Raw genomic sequence first — 25102 nt, 5'->3', positions numbered from 1 at the left:
AGTGGATGGTGCAGGCCTATCTGAATGACCCAACGGAGGTCTTCTTTGATCAGAACCCATTGGTGTATTGGTATGGGAAAAGGCCTCAATGGCCACTGATCACCAAGCTGGCTCTACATTATTTGGCTTGCCCACTCACAAGCGTGTCTTATGAACGTGTTTTCAGTGCTGCTGGTGCCATTGTAACTTCAAAAAGGGCCCGCCTCTTGCCTAAAAATGTGGAGAGGTTAACAGTGATCAAGATGAATCAGCACTTCATACCACCAGATTACAAAATACGTGAATCCACGCAGGAAGAAGAGGACATCGACTTAGGTGACGGAAGTTCTTCTCTGTTAGCTGACCTACTCCCGCTTCAATTCATAGAGTTTGAGGATGAGCTCAACTTCCCTGACACCTAGGCTTGAAATACTTACTTTTTTTTTTCGTCCTTATTCACTTTTATTTCTGTGTGTCTTTCTTTGTTTTGCAACTTGTAGCACAACAAAACTCTAATCACAACAAATCAATCAGCAGCACTGTCTTCGTCTTATTTCCATATTGAAGGTGCCGCTGTGTGCATTCCTGAAGTTCACAAGTTCACAACTCAGTCATGCTCCTCTATCCTCCTCCTCCAGACTCCCCTTATCCATTTCCTTCAAGGCAGATGGGCGGATTACGCAGAATCAAGAAACTGTCGCTTCGTAGACGAGTCTCCTCAAAAGAAGTGGGACTGGAATGACTGACTATGCTGACTGTTACTTCTGAAATTGACACGAGAGGCTGCCCTGTGGCCCTTCACTTAAGAATAAGATGATGACAAAAAGTGGAACAGGTAATGAATGATGATGGCATGCAGTGGACAACACTGGCTGTCTAGCTCTGATGAAAGCAATTGCTGTTTGTTTGTTGTGCATGAAATGAATCCTATGTGTTCTGTTATTATTTAATCTTTTACACACTAAATGTTACTCAAGTCTACTCTGTTTACCTTGTTTAATGCAAATTGTACTTCTACTGCAGGGGCCACTATGTTGCATTTTTTAATATGGAAAATGTCCTTGGACTCACTGTGTGAAGACTGTGACTGCATGAACAAAATTGAGTTTGCCAACACCATGATGATTGATGATGAGTGATCATGACCAAAGTTACATCAAATCTTTACAGTCACTCACTGGGATGGATGGATCATCATCGTCGATTTACGGAAGAACTATGTCTATTTTGTGAGTGGCAAACAGGTAAACAATTCAACAACAACCACAGCAGAACTATATGTCTTTCTAGTTGTGGTATGGAGTGGTCGAGTCAGTGTAGTGTTATGCCAGAGTCCAGACAGCGGTTCATGTAAAATTGCGGCTATGTGGCTTGCTGTATAAAATTAGATCTGCTTTGTCTGTCTGTGTCAAAGAGGTATGCTACATGGAGGTTGGTTCACTCAGTGGTGCCTGCCTTGACCGTCTGCATGGCCCTGGCCTGCTGTGTGCTAATTATTATCTTGGAAACAGAGACTCAGAGTAGGCACTTTAGAAATGATGCGTGTATGTAATACTGTCGCCTGAAAGTGAAAGTGTTATTTTTGCACTACACACCGTACCTTATATTTATCCTCTGGGGTGTTTTAACATCCCTTTCTCTTTTTCCATCGACAATTACAGGCCGGGACTTACCCTGTGCGATGGGAAAAACATTAACTCAGGCTTACCATAGCAATCTGCAATTCCGCATCCGCGAGGCAGGCAGTGGACAGTGTGGTCATCAAGATTGATCGACGGAGCGCCCGATGGAATGGAGGAGTACCGCGAATAGGAGGAATGTCTGGATGCATTCAACTTCCCAATTTGACCAGGACAACTACAACATAGAGTTACAGTATCCACTTCACTTGTCCTTATCTTTTAAATAATGTTATTGTTGTGAACTTCTAGGAGTGCGACTCTGTGCGTTTGCTGTCTGCTTCAAATTTATCCCTACAGCTATTTGATAAGTTTCTTTGCTATTTTTAAAACTAATGTAACGTACCACTAAGTGTTTATTCTCTCTGAGGGCAGATAAGCAAGTGAAATTGTGTAATTACTCCAGCCTTGTACTGTCTAATTGTTTAGTTCTAGTTAGTAAGTTGTAGTAAGTACTACTTTTCAGTAACCTAATGACCCATTTAGCAAACAACTTCATGCATGCACTTCCTGTATGTCCCTTAAAAGATTCATGGATTCATGGATATCTTCGTATCTAAAGATTTGTTTTTCTTCATTTGCTGTTTGTCCATGGTGTGTTTTTTTTCTCTCCAAAAAACTTTCCCAAAAACCCCCATTTCCATCCATTTTTCAAACCCTAACCTTCTTCCCCTGGGCTGTGTGGTTTTCATTGAGGTGTGACTAAATGAAACCGATAATTCCACACGCTTGCTGGGGAGGATAAGGTCAAAAGCAACAGAAAATAATTTCAAGGCAGGTCAAGGAATCCGAGGATATATTCTTATTCTGCTTGACACACACCCAGAAAGCAGTAAAAATGTGTATGCTATGTTTAAGTGGAAAATAAATAATTATTTCGACCCTAACTATCCCACAAAACCCGACCCACCCCCTCCCTAACCCCAATGCCCAAATCCCCCCCCCCCAAAGTCTTTAAAAAAGGTGAAAGGGACAGTCTCTACTTCGGCCGGCGGTGTCCTGTGGCCCGGTGTTCACGCAGGTCTCTTGGGAGGGCCTTGAGCAGGACTTTCTGCCTCTCTACCACCTGCTCAAAGTAGGCCACTCGTAGGGTTCGGTAGTGCAGACGCGCCTTGCAGGTACTGTGGGGGGCAGCTGTTGGTTTCGACGCTCGGCGGCGGCGGGTGGCTGCCGGACCACGGCGCCGTACCGCTGGAGTATTGCGCTGGCTGTATGACCCAGAGGCAGTAGAGGAGGATGCAGCTGTTGTTTACTGAGAGTCATCCTCCTACTCCTGAGCCACCAGCCACCGATTTTCGGCGACAATTTCCTCCAGCTTCCGTCGCCTGGCCCGGATAGCCAACTCCTTCCTTGATAGTTTAGAAGGAGTATCTATATGAAGAAAGAAAAAAATACTGTAACCAATACTCATTAAGATTAACACAAAATAATTCAACAGAAAGTTGTGTCAAAGTAGCACTAGCAACTTGCAAGCACAGTACATAACATTGGTGGCATGTGTCTATCTAACCTCCCACTTCGTCGGCCTCTGCTCTAACATTATTGGGAGTTTCTATTAGCACTATGGACTCACTATATTAGACTCAGACAGTACACCAGTCTTCTTCTTCTGTCTTGTTTAGCGAATTTAGTACGTAAACTTGTGGAAGCCGGCATAATGCCAGCGCAGTCAGCTTGCGCCTAAGAAAAACAGACACAAGCCATGATGACGCAGACTCGTGATACTGTTACCAGTACATGAAGGTGGGGAAGCTCTTACTTTTCGATTATGGGTGGCACTGGCCATACTCTGTTACAAGGGCTACTGCTCAATTAATTTAACTTTCACCCTGGCTAGTACAAAAGGAAAATGAAGAAGATAATATGATCATCTATCCCTTCACATTATATTTGCTTATATAAGGGATGACTTTAGGTGCTTTGTTCTTATTGATTGAGGCCACACATGAATGACAGAGTTGAAAAAAAATTATTAACATAGGTAGTGAGTGGTCCCGGTAATCGCCGGAGGAAGGCACTTGTGACTTGACTTGATAATGTGAACTATACAATATAGATACACAATATATGTTGTGCTTGGAAACTACTGTTAGTCAAGGGAGTATTCAGAAAAATTACAACTTCTACTTTCCTCTGCTTTGCTACTCTGGCACGGACGTGCGGTGTTACATGCTATTCAAACTAACACTCTTCATCCAGTGACCGTCTACTCTGTCCACTCTACATACACCTATGCTATCTATGAGAAAGATACCATCCAGGCATCCATCCATTCAAAGTAAATGTCAATCATTCTTCCTAATGTCTCAACTGAACAAGCCTTACTTTTTCTCACAAAAAAACACCCTTTTATTTTATTTTGTATACCGCCACCCATGCATCCGTGCTTGACTTGCATTTGAATTTGAACCAAAGGATATATTGCGCACACATACAGTTTATGTTACACCCACCCAGGCAGTCCTCTTTTCTTTCTCCTTCCACCCATACTTGCTTCAGCCTTCAACCGGCCATGCATCAGATTCCCAGCCACCTGTACCTGCATTCAAAAACACGTATCACTCTTTGCCAGTCATTAATTTAACTCGCTCGTCCTTCCTTACACCCTTCTTTCCTTTTTCGTTCATCCCATCCATCAAGTTCATCTCTAATCTGACTTGGCTTCTCGATAAAACTTTCACAGCTGAGATGAAGTTATATTGAGTAGAGGTCATTGGTTACTCTTCAACGCTCACAGTTAATGCTATTGCTAATGCGAAGTCAAGGGTGACTATCTTCTACCTGGTTGACAAAAAATTAGTTCTAAATTTGTAAGTCTTCTTAACAGTGAAATGTACTTATACTGTACAACATATACACCCCTGCAGCGAGCCTACTCTGCAATCTCAATAAGTAAGGAATATAATAGCTTACCACTGCCCGCCACTACCGAGTCATCCCCCACAGCAGTTCCTGCTGGCACTGGTGGCACCGCATCTGCCCCTGGAGTGACCACCTTCGCGCTGGCCCAGGCACTGGTGGTGGTCTGTGCCGATGGTGTTCCGCCTAGAAAATACATTTCATATTTTTAGATGCCATATACACCACTCCCTATTTTGTCTAGGAATGAAAAAAAATGTTACTACATAAACAAACTTCTTTATTTGTGACTCTCTTGTCTAAACTAACCATTCCCCTTTCGGAATGGGAGGGTGTTTTTATTTATGCTTAGCCATAACATGCTACACTTTTTGGCACAACTGATGAATGCTTGCTTTTTAACACACATCATTTTTCCCATAACAGACAGAAGCTTCCCTTCTACAAACAAGAGCAATATGTTACTCATCATCATCACCACCAGTACTTTAAGTTCCAACCAGGTTAGGGGTCTCCCACAATTAATGTGTAAAATCAGCCACTGTTGAGTTTTCATGAGTTCACCGTTTCTCTTCTATGAAGTTGATTTTAATAAATGTTTTTATATAATGCACAATTAAAAATGAATAAACAGAGTACACACAGAGCTAGTTGTTTTACTTTTAATAAAGCTTTAAAACTTACATAGACTCTGTGGTTTTTGGTCATGAGTGAGTGAGCGAAAGGGTTTGCAATTTGCAAGCATGATTCCGTCACTCTGAGAGGTCGGGACTCTGACTCCGTAGTCTTATGTTCTGGGTTATATAATAATTGGGGGATCATCGCTGCATCCGGGAGCTAAATAATGACTCTGACACACTAGCTAGTCAGTAAGGAGATTGGGGGTTCAACTTCTGTTATGACTGAGGTATGTGGAAAGTCTAACTGCGCCTATTATCACCAATGCCCTACTTCTTGTCCATAGTTCTGTATGTGCAGAATAGTCCCTGCAACAGTAGTAGTATGTCCTCCTATCCAATCAAAAAGTAAACTAGTATCTTATTCCTGGTGGCCAATGACATTTTATTGTTGGGATTTGTCAAAGCATAAACATTAAGAAGACTTCAATAGACATTATGGAAAACCCAGAGGACTGCACTCAGTGCCTAGAGCTATTGCTGAATAGGAGTTTTGCTTAACACCTTTTGCCAACTGTGCAAGCTTAGCTAGCTGCACAGACAGACTAATAATAATAAATAGCACAGAGAGTCATAGTAGAGGCAGGATAAGAATTTAGAAACAGTCTACAAGAAGATCAAAGACGATTTAGGAAAAAATACAATTATGATGAACGTTTGGAATAAATAGGTGCTGTAAAAGTTAGGGAAGTATAATTATTAATATTAATTACTGGGTTCAGCAGAAGAGCCCTCGGCGGACCGATCCTGGCCTTCCTGCTCCGCCGGCACCGCCACCGCCACCGCCACCGCCACCGCCACCTTTGTCCTCTTGCCCCTGGGAGGTGCTGATGTACATGAAAGAAAGACACAAACATGGATCATTGTTGTCAACTAAATCAAACATTTCAAAAACACAATAACAAATTATTTAGGGGAAATAAACAACAATTGCACTAAATTTATTGACCTATCAGATGAGGTCTACTAGGATACTAGTATTGCTGGATTCGCGGACCGTCTACTTGGAAAGTTATGTAACTCACTAAACCAACTATAAAAAGGTTGTACTAGGACTGGCAGCACTCAGCAGCACGCGAAGTGACGACACAGTCCGTCATGGTTGCAGACCACTAAAAAATGTCCTACTAAATAACAAGTCATAATATACTCAACCTATCAATCCACCACCACTATCTCTTCTTAGTGGCAGGAGTAAAAAGGAAGGACTGGACTTGAGTCTCCAGTCTCTATAGCATTACGCAGTTCTGTAAAGTACACTCATACACAATCACTCAGGCCAAATGAGCACAAAATTGAACACAAGTACGCATAGTAGCACCACCGCTGAGCAGGCAAGCACCTGCAATCACAGAAGCTTTTAAAACATAACTTACCTGCAAGGTAATCGGCAGCATTCTTGCTCTTCGGAAAAAAACATTTATTTGCAATATAAAACAGAGCAGAGGAAAACAAAGTAGTTAAATATTAAATAGCTACTAGAACTCACCAAGCCCAGGAATCTCGACGCCAAGCAGGTTGAGCAGGTCTTGTTCCCGGTCCAGTATGTCGGACCACCGGTGTGTCACCTGGTTGTAGGTGCGCCAGAACCCTGACTCCCGATACATGGCCCGGCACACCTTACCCCATAGCTGGCGATGCTCCCGGAGGCCGTACCCGGTACGGGGCCTGCCGCCTGCAGTGATGGTCTTGGGGAGGTGGCGCTGCACAAAGAAGACCAGTGCGGCCACCTCCACCGTGCTGAAGATCTCCATGGGACTTACAGACTCCCCCCTTAAACGCCCTTTGCCATGGTCCTGGGTTAAAGAAAGGAAAAATAGGAAAGTAGAGGGAAAAAAGTAAAGAAAAGAAAAGAGAGAGCTAAAAGAATGTAGTTATGAAAGTAACAAAAAGTAGAAAAAAACTCAAAATATAGATGTACAAAAATAGAGAGATAGATAATGAGTAAAAAATATTTTTAAAAAATTCAAACAAACAAAGGATTACAAAGATTGAAGATTGAAGCAGGATAGAAAAGGCATGCCCAGAACCATAGCAATGAATGAAAAACAAGATGGCCGTGCCCATTGCAACCACGTGGGTAAGTTTGCGCGATATTTCCCTCGCGAGCACACAAAAATGGACGCGAACACGCAATTGCGGCCCGGAACAGGAAATGCACAACCGAGCATGCAACTAGCGACCGGAAACGGAAATATGCAACACGAACAGTGAAAAGAAGATGGCCACGCCCATATATGACCACATGGGTAACTTCGCTGTAGCCACGGTGAAAAAAAAATAAAGCGAACCGCAAATACGCTTTCACGCGAATTCGCGTACTGTGAATTAGCAAAAATCTTAATTTAGGGCACTGTAGTGTGGGGGCGTTGGAACCCCATTGACACAGTTTTACTCAACATGCTTGGGGTTTGAGCACCACATTCACCTTTTGGTCACAACTATGATGGGAGTTACAGTATGTGTTCCCTTTCAGTGTCACTGTTGCATGGAGTCCCCACACAATACTTAAACTTGCCATGATGGTAGGGAGGGTGTGTTTGGCCTACAACCCCTAGGGGTGGAAATGTTAGTGGTGTTAGCCATCCCCCACCTTATCAGTAGGAACTATTGGTAGTGATGGTACCTCCCAATGATTGAGGATTGCTGGTAGTGTTAGCCATCCCCCACCCTATGAGTAGGGACTACTGGCAGTGATGTTTCCCCTGATGATTGGGGGTGCTGGTAGTGTTAGCCATCCCCCACCCTATGAGTAGGGACTACTGGTAGTGATGGTACCCCCACTAGGATTTGGGAGTGCTGGTAGTGTTAGCCATCTCCCACCCTATGAGTAGGGACTAATGGTAGTGATGGTACCCCCACTATGATTGGGGAGTGTTGGTAGTGTTAGCCATCCTAAACTAAAAAAACACATTAACTGTTTTACGAGGGACGCACTTTTCACATGCCCTGATGGTGCAGAATATCTATATTCCTTTACACATTTGCATGCGGTAATAATCTTCAAGTGTAACATGAGGACATCAATCTAATATTACCTCACTCAAAACATTGTAACTGAACATTATAAATACAAATGTTAAATCAAATTAGTGAATCATGAGTCTTCTTAATCTTCTTGTCTTTATTCTCATGAAATTTATCTTGTGATACTCATAACGTCAAGAACATGCCATACAAGAAGTTCATGACATCTTCATAACTCCCAATGCATTTCGGTTAATAACCTTCATCAGGGGAATACTAAAAAATGACAATAGAAACATTTTTGTAATCTTAAAACTAACTACTGAATACAGTTAAAATACTATATTCAAGGGATAGGAATAGACGCGAACTCACCATGATTGTGGTGTTTGTTGTTTAACATGCTCACCGAACAGTGAATCCAACAACGTGCCAAAACATCATGTGTGTATATAATCATATTATTGTGAGACCAACACAACCAAAACCTAGTGACCCCTAATAGATATCTAATGAACCACTCAGCACTCACCTATTGTATGGCAAAAGACTCTACCAACTCAAAAAAAGTGACGCATAAAAAATTATGAAAAATTCTAATAAATTCCATGCCACATGATTACATGCAGCCAACATCAAACCAAATTTATTACAAATGGTATAACCACCTCTCATTACCTGCTTTAATAAACTGCTCATGCCTCCCGACTACTTATATTCATGTGTGCTGCAAGATTTCAATTTAGATAACGCTGATTCTGAAAGAATAAACAAACACAAAACCATGTCTGAGCCTCTACCGTCCTCATAATGTCTTTGGCAATGTTTGAATAACTCGCTAGAATACCAAACATTCATAGGCGTAAACGCCAACCGTTCTTCACTGCTTACTCCTCACCAATAGCCGCGTGCGTGCACACTCAGATTACCGACGCATAGTGTCTCGCTACTTAACCATGCAAGATACTTCCGTATTGAGATCATGCTCACAATGAAGCTAGAGAGCGTACTTCAAACCACCCTAACTCTCCGTTAAATGCAGCTTGGAAAATGGTCAATGCGCTCTAGCGGTGTGTTTTGAACAATCGAGCTTATGAACACACTAGTTACATGACGACAAAAGTGCTCATGACTCATCAGAATCCACCCACTATCACTTCTAAGAGGCAATGAAAAGTACATAAACAGAATGAAAACTGAGGAAAAAATAAAATTAAAACTATAATGATTGCAAATTATGAATTTGACAAGACTCCAAATAAACCAAGTGCTCTTAGTGACCCTATCTGAAACTGCCAACACTACCATTATTATGAATATGTATACACCACACTTTAAATAGTAGCACCTTATTAGGCTCACAGCTCAATGCAGAGCAAAAAAACAACATTTTACATAATGTACATGAAACAGTTACAATATGTACAGTTACTAATGGTATACATTTCTCATAAAAAACAAAGCATCTCGATTTTATCATTCAGCCCACAAGGCACAAGTGTATTTAAATATCGTATCTAAAAAGTTTCTCTCTGTGATAAATGTCGGATGACATCAACATGTTCAGCCTCCACCACCTTTTTCAATATTGTAAAACGTAATTGTGGTATGGTGTGTAGCTTTTCACCCCAATGTACCGCTAAACATGATTTAGAGCTTGCAGTTCTAATATTGCTTTTGTGCTCCGTCATACGGATTTTTACTTTTCTTGTCGTGCGCCCTACATATACTAATCCGCATGGGCACTTCATAGCATAGATTACCATAATCGAGTTGCAATCAGCTGTGTGTCTTAATTTGATACTTTTCCCTGTGTGAGGATGTGTGAAACTGTTTCCAACCCATTCCCCCACCCTATGAGTAGGGGCTACTGATAGTGATGGTACCCCCCCATGATTGGTGTGTGCTGGTACTGTTAGCCATCACCCACCCTATGAGTAGGGACTGCTGGTAGTGATATTACCCCCCTATGATTGGGGAGTGCTGGTAGTGTTAGCCATCCCCCACCCTATGAGTAGGGACTACTGGTAGTGATGGTCTCCCCTATGATTGGGGAGTGCTGGTAGTGTTAGCTGTCCCCCACCCTAGGAGTAGGGACTACTGGTAGATATGGTACCCCCCCTATTATTGGAGAGTGCTGGTAGTGTTAGGAATCCTCTACCCTATGAGTAGGGACTACTGGTAGTGATGGTACCCCCTATGATTGGGGAGGGCTGGTAGTGTAAGCCATCTCTCACTGTATGAGTAGGGACTACTGGTAGTGATGGTACCCCCCTATGATAGGGGTGTACTGGTAGTGTTAGCCATCCCCCACTGTGATTGGGGAGTGCTGATAGTGTTAGCCATGCCCCACCCTATGAGTAGGGACTACTGGTTGTGATGGTACCCCCTATGATTATGGAGTGCTGGCAGTGATAGCTATCTACCCCCAATGGGTTAAGTAATGCTGGTAGTGTTGACCATCCACCCCGTATAGGTTGAGGCTGCTGGTAGTGATAGGCATCCGCCACCATATAGGTTGTGACTGCTGCCAGTTATTGCTATCTACCCCCTATGGGTGTAGAACTTACCGACTGTGGGGTACGTGTGGATTCCTGTTGTTGTTTCCGTCATAGACATACAGGACAGGGATGACATGCGTGATCGGATACATGGTTTGTTCGTCTTGTAGCTGTGGCGCAATTCAATGCAGAGAGAATGCTGTTCCGGATGCTGGAACATGCTGTAAGTGGCAACCCGTTCAGCTCGTAGGAAGTACGCATTGTACTTTCCCGGCCGGAAACTCCTGTGTAAATGCATTTCTAGTTCTGGCTCATACGGAAAGTGTTGCTTGATTAGGAACATACATGTAGTCGGTATTTGGGCATATTTGCGCATCGTACTTCTTTGTCCGGACTGACCGCTCCCGGAACGATTGGGTCGGGAGGTTATGCTATGGACAGCTCTCACAGGGCTGTCCGACCCAGATCGGTATCGGCCCCTATATGTATTAGTTCTGATTTTTAAACATTTTTAACTATGTTTCTTTTAATTATATGAATGATTTACTTTATTTTAAATTCTTTTTTTAACATTTGAAAAAAACTATATTTTTAACAATGATATTTTTGACATCGATATTTTTGTTGTTGAGATTTTTGTACTTACCATGATGTAGACAGGATGTCGATATTCTTGACTTCGATGTTTTTGTCACAATATTTTTGTACCTCGATATTGTGGTTGTCGATATTTTGTCAGTGATTCAGAAAAAAGACCAGGAAATGCTGAAATGGTGTCCTTCCCAATAAGAAACAGCCTATAAGGGTACACTTTACCCAGCATTCCTCCTATAATACCAAGCACCCTCCAACATCTGAAAGTCGCAATAACTATGAGGGGGGAGGGATGTAATGAATGGGACTGGGACAAACAGAACTTAGAGTAATGAAAATTACCTGTGAATAATTAGGAAATTACCTCTATGTCCTCATATACCTGTCCCACTCATTACTCATGAGGAATACCAAAGCGGTCCCAAAGAGAGACCTTCAGATATCCATAACTCCTAAAAGAACACCAAAGACATAGTCAAACTACAATGCAGCAAACACATAAAGGTTTAATGGCACAAATTAAACGCAAACATAGAGATGAAAAATCAGGGCAATGCTGAGCCTAAAACACCAAACCCAAAAATCTTAGCTGCATGCAGAATATTCTGAAGGTGATAATGCCTAACAAAGAAGTTTGGGTCAGTACGACAATTCTCAGCAATGGACACACCCCTTGCTTCATCCCACGAGGAGGAAAGAATCCTAGTGGGTCACCCCTGAAAGCTACCCGGGGGACCCCAGAAACTGAGTAAGCTAAGAAAATGTCCTGCTTTTTTCCATACAATAATGGAAATCAGGGAATCCTTCTCAACCTTACGAGATGAACCAAAATAAACAAAAAGTGAGTCAGATTTCCTGAAGGGAAATAGATTTTCAAAGCCCATTTTCCATCCAGCTGATGCCACCCCAAGTCCTATGAAGCCTCAGACACTTCTTAATGTGCTGGCCAAATAACCTCCGGGTTCCCCTGGAAAGCTGAAGGCACCTTCGGCACAAAGGAGGGATCTAATCAAAGCATCACCTCATTCTAAAAAAAAAGTGAGAAAAGGCTCTCTAGCTATAAGAGACTTCAATTCCTCTATCCTCCTAGCTGAAGTGATAGCCATTAGAAACACCACCTTCCGGGTAACAAAATTAATAGCAGCCTGATCAAGAGGTTTAAAAGGAGCAGACGTTAAAGCCTTAAGCACCAACAGGAGATCCCAAAGTGAAAACAGAGGTTTTGGAAATGGCCTGGAATGTGAAGGTATGAAGTCACTTACCTGAATCACAGGTGGTACCTATGAGGCAATGCTGGATCCCGGATTTCCTCCTACTGGTCTATGCTGTATCGATCACGGGCCCCACAGGGAAATGGGATTGGGGTTTGAAAAGACACAAGATGCTGTGGTTCTCCCCTGCGGTGACTAGAGTGAACCTCAAAAGGACCTGCCTCAGATCCTATGGTGCACCCAGTCACGTAGTATCTGCAAGGCACAAGGAAATAGGTAAACACACCTGCTGAGGTTATTGTTATTCCTTCATAATCTATAGCTCATTAGTAGTAGGCAATATCTTACACAGGCATCTACAATGGAACTGTCTTTACGATAGAGTCTTCTGAACTCTCTCTTGACTGAAGATTGGAATCTCAGCAAGGTTCGCCAAGGATGGTGCATTTGAACACTCAAGATTTCCTAACACAGCACTCTAAAATACTTCTGTGATTTGCTGTGTCACAAGCAGTAGTACTCTTGGCAAGTTGAATACTCGAGAACAGCCAGCTTAAAAAGTAGAGGAAATGCACTCAAGGAGGGTCCAGGAATAACTGGAGTCTGACAGAGCCTTGTTATTGGGTGCTTACAAAATTTTGTCTGAAGAAAATAATTTATTCAGGAAAGGCTACTGAGCACAGAACACATATGTACATATCAATTACAACAAGAGCACCTTGAAGCTGCAATTGTATTCTTGTTTTCTGTAATCTCTTCTCTTCTTATCTTTTCAGAATTCCCGATTCAGCCAGCAGGTGCTGAGTGCAGTGGGACGCAGGAGAAGCTGAAGTGGTGTTCTGGGGACATGCTGAAGAGGAGCTAGTCATAGGAAACAGGTAAGTGAAGAGCAGGGGGACCAAGAAAAACTAATGAGCTAAGGTGATCTATTTATAGAAACTGCCAGCAGCCTATTAGAGCACATGACCAGGAAAATACTAGATTTTGCTAGCAGCTGAGTCATGCTTGTAAGTGGAGGTTTTAATTGGCAGGAAACATCATAGAAGATTCAGAACAGCTCCAGGCAATGTTTGAGGCTAATTGACAGGCACTTCAAGTAACTGCCATTAGGGCAAAAACAAATAACTTTAATTGAAAATAGGTGCTCCCACTGGGTTAATGGAAGGTTTACATCTTCTAGAGGGTTCTGCTGCTCACTAAGTTTCCAGTCAGTTAAACATCAATTTTGAAAAGGCCAATGATTGTCACTATGTCACCCGATTGAAAGGAACACAAAGCAACCCATACTTAAAAGTAAATATGCCTTTCAGGAAGGAGGGTAATTATCACATAGAAGGTCTGGCTATTGCTAGGACTGTGACAGAGAAAAACCTTTAAGCAAGGGGGATACCAAACCATCAGAACCCGACATATTACCCCGGGGAGCCAGAAAAGACCGGATAGCAACCCACTGGGCCCTCAAAATAGAAACTGATAACTGCTTCTCATACCCATCCCAAAGGAACTGTAACACCTTGGGAAGGGAAAAATCCCCTGGAAAAGCACAACGCTCAGTACACCAAAACTGGAAATGTGCTCAAAGGTGCACTTAAGAGTGCAGCATGGAAGGTCGAAGAGAATTCTGATCAGCCACTGCTAAGTGATCTGCCAATCGCTTATGCTGCCAACCTCTCCTTTCAATCTCAAACCAACAGTTGCAACCTCTAGGAGAGAACTCTGGTTGAGAACTGGAGAGGGAAGGGAGAGAGAGGAAGTAATCAAGGATCCTGAAGGGCAAGGGCCCTCAGAATCAGAATTCCAGTGCTCCTGGGCCAAAAGGGAACCACTAGGATCATTATTGTCTCCTCTTGTAGCCGTGGTGCAATTCGATGCAGAGAGACTGCTGTTCTGGATGCTGGAACATGAGGTGGGACAGATATGGGGGGAATCAGAGGAAAAGGAGGGAAAGCATAGAGAACCCTGTTGGGTCAAGAAACCAGAAGAGCATCCACACCCACGCTCTCTCTTGTGGGGCCTGTGTACAAAACCTCTGAAGTTGGGCATTGAATCAGGGGGCAACAAGTTCTAGAAAGGGAACGCCAAACCTCAGACAGAATTCCCTAAAAGCAGACATGAGGAGGAATTTATGACTGAGAAAGTCTGCAAGCACATTGTCCACCCCCTAATGTGGACAGCTGAGATAGAGAGAAGACTGATCTCCACCCATGCCATCAATTTCCTGACCACTAAACTCAAACTTGTGCCCTCCTGATTATTTATGTAGGCTACTGTAACTGTATAGTCCATTCTAACAAGTACATGGCATCCCAACAGGAACTCCCAAAAATGCCACAGGGCTAGCGTGATTGCAGTTGGAAAGTGGATTATTGGTGATGGAGCAATAACGAGATGACCTACCTCTGCTATTCTGGAGCTTTTCTTCCTGGGGTACCTCGAAACTCTCAGCCAGTCCGGATTCGGTGAGAGTTCGCTGGATAGCCTTGCTATGAACTCCCAGTCAAACTTATGGAAGTCCGACCTCTGTAGTGTTTCAGCGAGGCAAACCCTGGATCCAGGCCAACACGAGGTTGAAGGCAGGCGGCTTGGCTTTCGTGGTTGCTCCCGGTCACCTTTTCTTTGTTTGAACTTAGAAACTTTTACAGAGCTTTTTCTCACGGGGTCCCTCAATGCTCTTCGGACCTACGGAGCTTTTACGGGACGAACCTGGAGGCTTGGCCGGGTCGCGGTTTAAGGCAGGCGGCTTGGCTGACCAGGTTGAGTCGGTCCCTCTATGGAGCTTTTTCTCAAAGTTGCTCCAAAGTTCTCCAAACATCTTGAACTTCTTCCTGAAGTTCCGCAAGGGGTCCCAAAGTGTCTCAAACTCACTCCAAGGGTCTGGAAGCTCCAAGATCGTTCTTGAAAGTTGAGGATTTCAGTTCCCACAATCTACTCGGCCAAAACCCTTACAAATCCACTGGTGTTTTTCAGGTTGAAGATCCCTCGTGGTGATGGTCCAGGTGAGCTCTGTTAACCTGTAGCTTGCAGGGAGTTCACTCTTTAGTTCTGTTGCAGCAAGGTAATCCACAGGGCTGTAGCTTCAGCTGGTGCAGTCTTCAAAGAGCAGGCCTTAGAACTTTGCACCCCAACTTCTCAACATGGCAACATCTTGCTTCCTTAAGTTTCAAGCCGCAGATCTGAGAGGCTCTGCCCCTCTAAGAAACTTACTCTCAGTTCTCAGGGTCCAGCAAGAGGTCAATGCTGACCAATGGGAGCAGGCCAACTCCCCAAAAATTAGACCACTATCCTATAGAATGTAGCATTATTTTTTCCCAGAGTTCACCAAATCCTCCAAATTCATGTTAGATGATTTTCCAGCAGGGAGGTAAGATCTGGCTAAACACACCTCTAGGATGGCCTACTTTCCATATATACATTCCCCCTTGCATCTGTGCATTCCTTTCATAAGCCTGGCTCTGGCAGAGGTGAAGAGTTTACAGTTGAAAATGATACTAAGTCCTCCTCTTTCCTTTGAAGACCATGGTTTACAACTCCCCCCATGCTTTGGCATTCCTGTGTAGCAGCACACTGCCCTCCCAGCAGAGCTGATTAACCCCAGGGGCTCTTTATCACCTCTTCAAGGCAGCCTGGCTAATCCACTTAACTCTGAGCAATCAGGGCACACCACTGGAAGGCTGAATTTGGACTTACAAACAAGAAAGTCTTTAGGAGAAGTTCAAAAATACCATATTCTTGAGTTTACTAATACCATTCTGTGAAGTCTTTGAATGGGACTTCTAGCCCTCTCAAATCAAGAGTCATTAATTACTGACTTCCTGCAATGTTAACCTATGTGACAGGGGATTTGCAATGGAAAAAAGGACTTGGGCCATTTTTCCAGCCCCAGGATTTACAAAAATATATTTTATAAGTATTTTGCTTATATCTACAGGACCCCCACCACATGGGTCAACTAGGGGAGACTTTAGGCTTTCTGAATCTGTAGAAATATTGCAGATCTCCCCCTCCACAGGGTTCCTAGCATCAAAGTCGAACTTGGGCAGCACTTTATCACAATGTGGGGAGTGAAGTGTAAATTTCACTTAACCCAGGGCATATTAAACTCATTGTATAAGGGTCTAACTTATAAATACCTGACCCCCCCACCCCTGGGACACCTAGGGGACACCTGAAGGGCAAGGGCCCTCGGAATCAGAATTCCAGTGCTCCTGGGCCAAAAGGGAACCACTAGGATCATTATTGTCTCCTCTTGTAGCCGTGGTGCAATTCGATGCAGAGAGACTGCTATTCCGGATGCTGGAACATGAGGTGGGACAGATGTGGGGGGAATCAAAGGAAAAGGAGGGAAAGCATAGAGAACCCTGTTGGGTCAAGAAACCAGAAGAGCATCCACACCCACGCTCTCTCTTGTGGGGCCTGTGTACAAAACCTCTGAAGTTGGGCATTGAATCAGGAGGCAAAAGGTTCTAGAAAGGGAACGCCAAACCTCAGACAGAATTCCCTAAAAGCAGACATGAGGAAGAATTTATGACTGAGAAAGTCTGCAAGCACATTGTCCACCCCCTAATGTGGACAGCTGAGATAGAGAGAAGACTGATCTCCACCCATGCCATCAATTTCCTGACCACTAAACTCAAACTTGTGCCCTCCTGATTATTTATGTAGGCTACTGTAACTGTATAGTCCATTCTAACAAGTACATGGCATCCCAACAGGAACTCCCAAAAATGCCACAGGGCTAGCGTGATTGCAGTTGGAAAGTGGATTATTGGTGATGGTTAAATAAAGAGATGACCTACCTCTGCTATGTTCCTGAATTTCACATTAAACCATGTTCGTCTGAACACACAAATCATAGCATCGCTCTATTATTGGTAGTGGCAAATATAGGTCTGTCACTGGCAAAAAGGTCACTAACACATGATAGGACTCAGCATAGGTCTTAGAAAATTATTCCTATGCTCAAACCTTGGCAGCTTGGCTACGGGGAAGGCAGGCTTAACTTCAAAGACAGGTATGTAAAGCATGTAAAAACACCAATTCAGTAAATAATTAAGACACAACACTTAATAAAAATCGAACACCAATTTAGAAACATAGGAAATATTTTTATCTTGAAAATAACACCAAAACGATAAAATCCAATGTAGGGAACCGGAGATATGAATTTTCAAACATTTAGCATTATATAGCACTTAGAAACATATAGCACCTTATTGGAATATCTGGTCGCAATAGACCGGCTCAAAGTCAAAGTTTTAGGCCAACCGCTATGCGGCCCTGGGCAGCTACCACTCGCGGTAGGTCCCCGCCACAGTTTTTACCTTCGGACTAAGAAGCTTTTCTTGAGCTTTTCTTACTGGGGTACCTCGAAACTCTCAGCCAGTCCGGATTCGGTGAGAGTTCGCTGGATAGCCTTGCTATGAACTCCCAGTCAAACTTATGGAAGTCGACCTCTGTAGTGTTTCAGCGAGGCAAACCCTGGATCCAGGCCAACACGAGGTTGAAGGCAGGCGGCTTGGCTTTCGTGGTTGCTCCCGGTCACCTTTTCTTTGTTTGGACTTAGAAACGTTTACAGAGCTTTTTCTCACGGGGTCCCTCAATGCTCTTCACCAGGCAGGATTCAGTGAGGGTTTGCCGGCCTTTGATTTCTCCTACTCCCGGTCAAACTCTGGAAGTTGGAACTACGGAGCTTTTACGGGACGAACCTGGAGGCTCGGCCGGTTTGCGGTTGAAGGCAGGCGGCTTGGCTGACCAGGTTGAGTCGGTCCCTCTATGGAGCTTTTTTTCAAAGTTGCTCCAAAGTTCTCCAAACATCTTGAACTTCTTCCTGAAGTTCCTCAAGGGGTCCCAAAGTGTCTCAAACTCACTCCAAGGGTCTGGAAGCTCCAAGATTGTTCTTGAAAGTTGAGGACTTCAGTTCCCACAATCTACTCAGCTAAAACCCTTACAAATCCACTGGTGTTCTTCAGGTTGAAGATCCCTGGTGGTGATGGTCCAGGTGAGCTCTGTTAACCTGTAGCTTGCAGGGAGTTCACTCTTTAGTTCTGTTGCAGCAAGGTAATCCACAGGGCTGTAGCTTCAGCTGATGCAGTCTTCAAAGAGCAGACCTTAGTACTTTGCACCCCAACTTCTCAACATGGCAACATCTTGCTTCCTTAAGTTTCAAGCCGCAGATCTGAGAGGCTCTGCCCCTCTAAGAAACTTACTCCCAGCTCTCAGGGTCCAGCAAGAGGTCAATGCTGACCAATGGGAGCAGGCCAACTCCCCAAAAATTAGACCACTATCCTGTAGAATGTAGCATTATTTTTTCCCAGAGTTCACCAAATCCTCCAAATTCATGTTAGATGATTTTCCAGCAGGGAGGTAAGATCTGGCTAAACACACCTCTAGGATGGCCTACTTTCCATATATACATTCCCCCTTGCATCTGTGCATTCCTTTCATAAGCCTGGCTCTGGCAGAGTTGAAGAGTTTACAGTTGAAAATGATACTAAGTCCTCCTCTTTCCTTTGAATACCATGGTTTACGACTCCCCCCATGCTTTGGCATTCCTGTGTAGCAGCACACTGCCCTCCCAGCAGATCTGGTTAACCCCAGGGGCTCTTTATCACCTCTTCAAGGCAGCCTGGCTAATCCACTTAACTCCGAGCAATCAGGGCACACCACTGGAAGGCTGAATTTGGACTTACAAACAAGAAAGTCTTTAGGAGAAGTTCAAAAATACCATATTCTTGAGTTTACTAATACCATTCTGTGAAGTCTTTGAATGGGACTTCTAGCCCTCTCAAATCAAGAGTCATTAATTACTGACTTCCTGCAATGTTAACCTATGTGACAGGGGATTTGCAATGGAAAAAATGACTTGGGCCATTTTTCCAGCCCCAGGATTTACAAAAATATATTTTATAAGTATTTTGCTTATATCTACAGGACCCCCACCACATGGGTCAACTAGGGGAGACTTTAGGCTTTCAGAATCTGTAGAAATATTGCAGATCCCCCCCTCCACAGGGTTCCTAGCATCAAAGTCGAACTTGGGCAGCACTTTATCACAATGTGGGGAGTGAAGTGTAAATTTCACTTAACCCAGGGCATATTAAACTCATTATATAAGGGTCTAACTTATAAATACCTGACCCGCCCCCACCCCTGGGACACCTAGGGGACACCGTGGGGTTCCTAATATGCCAACAAATTGTAGAGTATCCATTTTTAGGTGCCCCAAACCCCAAATTTGAGTTTGAGCACAATCTACTTTTTAAAAGCAGCCCTGCCACCCAGGGCTACTTTTAAAACTGATCTCAGTCTTCAGCAATGCACACATGCAAGTGCAAAAGCGATTCTGGCCTCTAAACTGCCATGCCCTATTTATATTAGGGGCTGATAGGTAGTTTCAATCCCCCTGTCCTAATATGTATTAGGGCCCTAGAAGGTAGGTCATGCCAATCACAGGGGTACCCCATACCATAGTTTACCCTAGTGTATGTAGGTGTTTTCACTGTATTCTAAATGTGTGTAGTTCGGCATTGCACTGGCCATGGGCCTGGTTAGGCAGAGCCCAGGGTCAGTTAGAGCCAGTTACCCCCAGTGCCATTCGACAAAAAGTTGGGGGGTGCCCAGGGCACAAGATGACTTCGCCACAATTTCTATCAGTTCCATCCAGTTTGGCGAACACCTGATCTCGGTCAGAGACCAACGAGTTTGAGTGGAGGACCTCTTCAAAGTTGTGCCCCCACCCAAGAGAACTGGCATCCGTCATCAGAATAACTGGGTGGATCAGTTGTAGCTCTACCCCTTTGGACAATGACTCCCGGTTGAAGTCACCATGTTAGATCCTCCTTGACCTCAGCGAACAGAGGAACCATAATGTCGTAGTCTCCAAACAATGGAACCCAGAATGTATGAAGATAGCTCCACAGGGGGCGAAGATGGAATCTAGACCAAGAGACTGTGAATTCAGTTGCCGCCATATAACACAGTAGGTGTAGCCAATGATGAACAATTCTGAAGTACTTGGGACACCAAGCCTCTTAGAGTTCTGGCCCTCAATTCTTTAAGAAAAACCTTATTCAAGTCTGCCCTGAAACAAGCCTCTATGACAATCCTATCCTGCACTGGTTAGAGCTGACACTTGTACCAATTGAACAGAAACACATGTTCCTGAACCTGCTCCAGCACCTTCTCCAAGACCCATAAAAGTTGATTTTCCATGGGAGCGTGGAGAAGCCAGTTATCTACAAATGATTACAAGCAGACACCCTGGAGAGGGAGAGACACCAACAGAGGGGCCACTGTCTTGGCGACGATCCAGGGAGCTAACTTTAGACCGACAGGCAGTACATTGAACTGATAATGAATGCGGTTGATACAGAAGTGTAGATACTGCCATTGAGCCAGGTGGATCGGCACATGGAAGCAGGCATCCTGAAAATCCAAGGTAGCTATTCAATTGCACAACAATGGAATGATCATCTGAAGTGTTTCAATTTTGAATGAAATGGACTGTACAGATTTGCTCAGATGCTTCAGGTCTAGCACCAGCCGTAATCCTCCTGTAACCTTCTGCACCAGTAAGATGAAGGAATAGAAGCTCCACCCTCTCGATAGCAGAGGAAACTCTGAAATTGCTTCCACCTGCACTAGATCTGCAACTCCCTCTCGAATCACAAACCTCTTCTCCTTGTGAAATTGGCCAGGGGTTCATCTTATTCCAGAATCCGTGGGAAGGATCATGAACTCTATCCGGTAACTCAACCTGATGATTTGGAGCACCCAAGAGTCTGAAGTGGACTTGCTCCAGGCTGTCAGATAGACCTGAAGCCTACCTCCAACCACTCATGGCAGGCCATCACCTAGATAGTCATGAGTGCTGCTTCTTTTGAGTACAGCTGCTTCTCTTGCTGTTTCCTGGGTTGAAATCTGCCCTGTTGGCCCAAATACTGGTGGCAAGAGGGCTGATGAACCAAATAAGCCTTAGCCAGAGGAGAGGGAAAGACAACTGCTTGAAAATAGAAGAGTGCTTTTTCTCCTTAAAGAGTTTGTGCAACTTTGACTCTACCTCATCTCCCAACATATGATAACCCTCAAATGGCAGACGCAGTTCAGAAGATCTTGGGCTGAAATATTTGTGACAATTCTTCAGAACCAAGTTGAGGAAGGCAACAATTGATGCCCAGGCAGGAAGGGCAGGGGCCTGGAACACATCAAAAGAAATATCAGACACATTCAACCTGCCTTTCAATGCCCTCTAGCAAGCAAGAACACTCAGCCCCTTCTTCCACCGTTTTAAAACTTTGCTTGGAATCAGGGATCAAGGATTGCGAGATATAAGTGACAAAGGTTCTGGCTCGTAATGCAAGATGGGCTCCAGGATACAACTTTTTTAAGGAAGGCTTATCTTTCTTGTCACTCTGATTATTAATGACAGAGTCCTCTGTCGAAGAAGTGCACCCCACCAGACTGTTAACAAAAGAATCAATCAATATTGAATCGGGCAGATATGTTTAGCATATCTGTAAACAGATACAACTTAACCATGAATCTCGGCATTAGGATTGTATCCAGGTCTTTCCATTTTCTGTGCAAAACCCCCATGTAATCAGGATGCACAGGGAAATCCATCTGTGCTGAATGCTGGAACTGGCCCAAAAGACCAAAACCTGAAGAAGAAAGTTCAGGAGTTTCCTCATCCTGAAACCCCCATATTCTGTTTCACATCTGCCAGAAGGTTAGGGAGTAAGTCTTTATTGAAGTACTTCTCTTTATGCTCATTCCGGACCTTAGGCTGCTCCTCATCAGACAAAGAGGACACATCAGCTGAACCATCTCCAAACACTTGCTTAGGGTGTACTGTGGCCACATTAAGTTAAAGGTGTATCTTCTTAATTAGTCTCCTGAGGTGCTCATCATCCCCCTCCCTGTCAGCACCCTTTGAAGGAGGGGAGACTGAAGAATCGCTCGAAGAGGAAGACTCCACATGCCTCCTTTTTAGTGATTGCTACTTATCTTAGTGCAATGCTTGGCACTCAGTGCAGACAAACAAGCAACCTGCAATCGCCGCAAACAATTACTTGCCCAGTCAAAAATTCACCAAACTGCTATGCGTACTTATTGTGATCTCCAAGTTGAAGTACTCCCTCTGCTCTGTAACTCGAGAGAAGATGACGTCCTCTCTGCATTCGTACTCACCCGAGAGTCTTCTCATGCGCGCTCACTCTGTGGTCTGCGCATGTGGGGAAAACACCCAGAAGAAACCAAGCTTTTTCTGTGTTTCCTCTAGAATAGGTGCAAAACTATCGACTACACACCTCCAGCGAGGCTGATAGCCTGAGCACAAAAAACATAATTGAAGCGATGAGTATAATTCTATGAAGAATTTTCACCTGAGGCGCCTAATGCAACACAAGACAACCATTTCTTAAACGAACAGGCCAGACCTGACAAAAGAACAGGAGGAATGCTGGGTAAAGTGTACCCTTATAGGCTGTTGCTTATAGGGGAGGGACACCCATTTCAGAATTTCCTCTTCTATTTTCTGTCTCTGGAGCGGGGTTCACCTCTTGAGTAATGAATGGGATGGGGATATAAGGGCGTAGACGTAATACCATGGTGGGATTATGACATGCCTATGGCCATGGTCTCGTTGGAGAAAAGGGGATTATTGCCTGGCGGAAAGTAGCTGGTGTTGTGTTCTTTACTTTAAAATTGTTGGTACTGCTTAAACTTAGCCTGCATTTCTCTGGAGATTGACTGCTATTTGTGCAATAACTACCAAGGCTTGAGCAGAGATTTTCTCAAAACTGTGTCTTGACCTAACAGGAGTGAGATTGTTGAACTGGTACATGGCCAAACACAACGGCCTCCATCCTTCATTATCTCTTCTGCTACAATTCCAAGTTCTTCGTCTGAAAATGGTACAACTTGTTTACCTAGTGGCAGAAGTAACAATGTGGATGGGTGGGCAGTACTGACACTCAGGCAGATCCCTACACAACTGTAAGAGGAAGTTTTCTTTTCAAACCAAACACACTTGTCTCAAGCCTTTCTGTGCAGGAGGTGACGGTAGTACAGCATATAAAAGAGTATTCAGCTGTCCCTATTCCCCCGCAGGCGCTTTGAGGACCCTGTGTGCCTCTGTACACAGTAAAATGGCACTGTCTTCAGGTCTGGTAAACGCCATTTGCTAATTATCGCGCATGCGTGAGATACAGGTACTTTTTTTTAACACCTATGGTATAAACTCATGGAGATTAGAACTCACGTTTTACAACATGCAGAAATACTGCTGTCCTTTTTATTCTTAATATGTATATGTTAAGCCTTTATCATTCTTCAGCGATATCTGCAAATGAATTACATTTGGTGTTTATAGCACAAGAAATTAAATGACGGTGTGAGAGGGACTATACTCTATGCTTTCAGGAAAGTTACATCACAATTAAACTCAAACAGATTTTATTTTTAATGAATTAAGGGAGCAATATACCACTGTGAAGGAACACAATGGAGGCTTTGTTGATTATTGATATTGTAACATCTACCAGTGCGAACTTTTACTTCAAAATTAAAACATGAACGATTTTGATCGAAACCTGTTCTAAAAACAATGAACCTCAAGCCTATGAACAAAATAACAATAAAGCTGATGGGATGCTAATTATATTTAGTGGAATTTAAAAAAAAAAAAACTTTTGTTATCAGTTTTTTAGGAAGAATACTTATCAGGAAAAAAAGTTGAACTTCCGCTAAATGTTTTATCCATTTATTGTGCTTTTAATGTAGGCTTTGGCAGTTTTTTGAATGAATAACTTCAAACTGAAGCAATATTAAAATCCAACTTCCTTTGTTGCCCATATCTCACTCCTGTTTGTGAAAATGACAGGACATTTACTTTTCTAAGTGTAAAGGTACCTGGATAAGTAGTCTTCTAATTCAATCTCATGTCCACCAAGTTCAAATCCGCTTCTTGTCAAAGCTCGGCGCGGCAGCTCCCCGAGGGTCCGGGTTACATAAGGTGATGGACTGCAATGACTTCGGGGCTGACAGCTGCTTGGAAAGATGGCTCAATCCGGCCCTGTCCCCGCTCACATCCTAATCAGCCTCGGAGCGGAAGCTCTTTGCTCATTCCCGCTCATCCGGAGCGGCTTCTTGCTCACTGAGCTCCGGGATGTTCTGCCATTCATCAGCAGCTGCTTCAGAGGTGTCTGTGATGGCACCTGCTCGGAGCAATAAAGTCTCGGGCAGTCCGAAGTGCGCAGCTTGCATGTCGCTCTGTAAAAATGGCCTGGCAAACTTTATAAAGTAAATTGTGTTTTCTCGTGTAATAAATGCAACACTTTATACACTCTTTTCACAAGCATTTCACATGCAGGTCATAGTGTACTGGAAAGTCTGACAGGGATCCCATGAAAAACCATTGAAATAACCGAGCTGGAGTCAGCTTCTTTCGTTTGAAAGATTCTACATGAGCATATGACACTGTGGAAGCTGTATATCAAAGTTAAGCTGTGTATAACTTTGAGGGTGCCCTGATTTTGGAAAATCTACGGACGGGGGTTAGATCACCGGAAAGATTAGAGCTTCAGCCTTTATAAACTGTTATAGCCGTGCTGCTTCAACCTTATAACGTCCTAATC

The 25102-nt window shown here is 43.7% G+C and overlaps 1 long non-coding RNA gene across 1 annotated transcript in view; it reads right to left on the bottom strand.

Moving 5' to 3' along the window:
- The window catches only part of LOC144819459 (uncharacterized), a 225767-nt gene extending 212411 nt beyond the window's left edge, over positions 1 to 13356 (bottom strand). Inside the window, exons 1-2 of the long non-coding RNA XR_013607382.1 lie at positions 13186 to 13356; positions 12519 to 12722 (exon numbers count right to left, since the gene is read on the bottom strand). This is a non-coding gene — a long non-coding RNA (uncharacterized LOC144819459). The remainder of the gene's footprint in view (positions 1 to 12518; positions 12723 to 13185) is intronic.
- Positions 13357 to 25102: the final 11746 nt, after the last annotated feature.

This window comes from Lissotriton helveticus, chromosome 2_1 (assembly GCF_964261635.1).
Source record: "Lissotriton helveticus chromosome 2_1, aLisHel1.1, whole genome shotgun sequence".
NCBI classification, from domain to species: Eukaryota; Metazoa; Chordata; class Amphibia; order Caudata; family Salamandridae; genus Lissotriton; species Lissotriton helveticus.
This window is presented reverse-complemented; position numbering and strand designations above follow the sequence as displayed.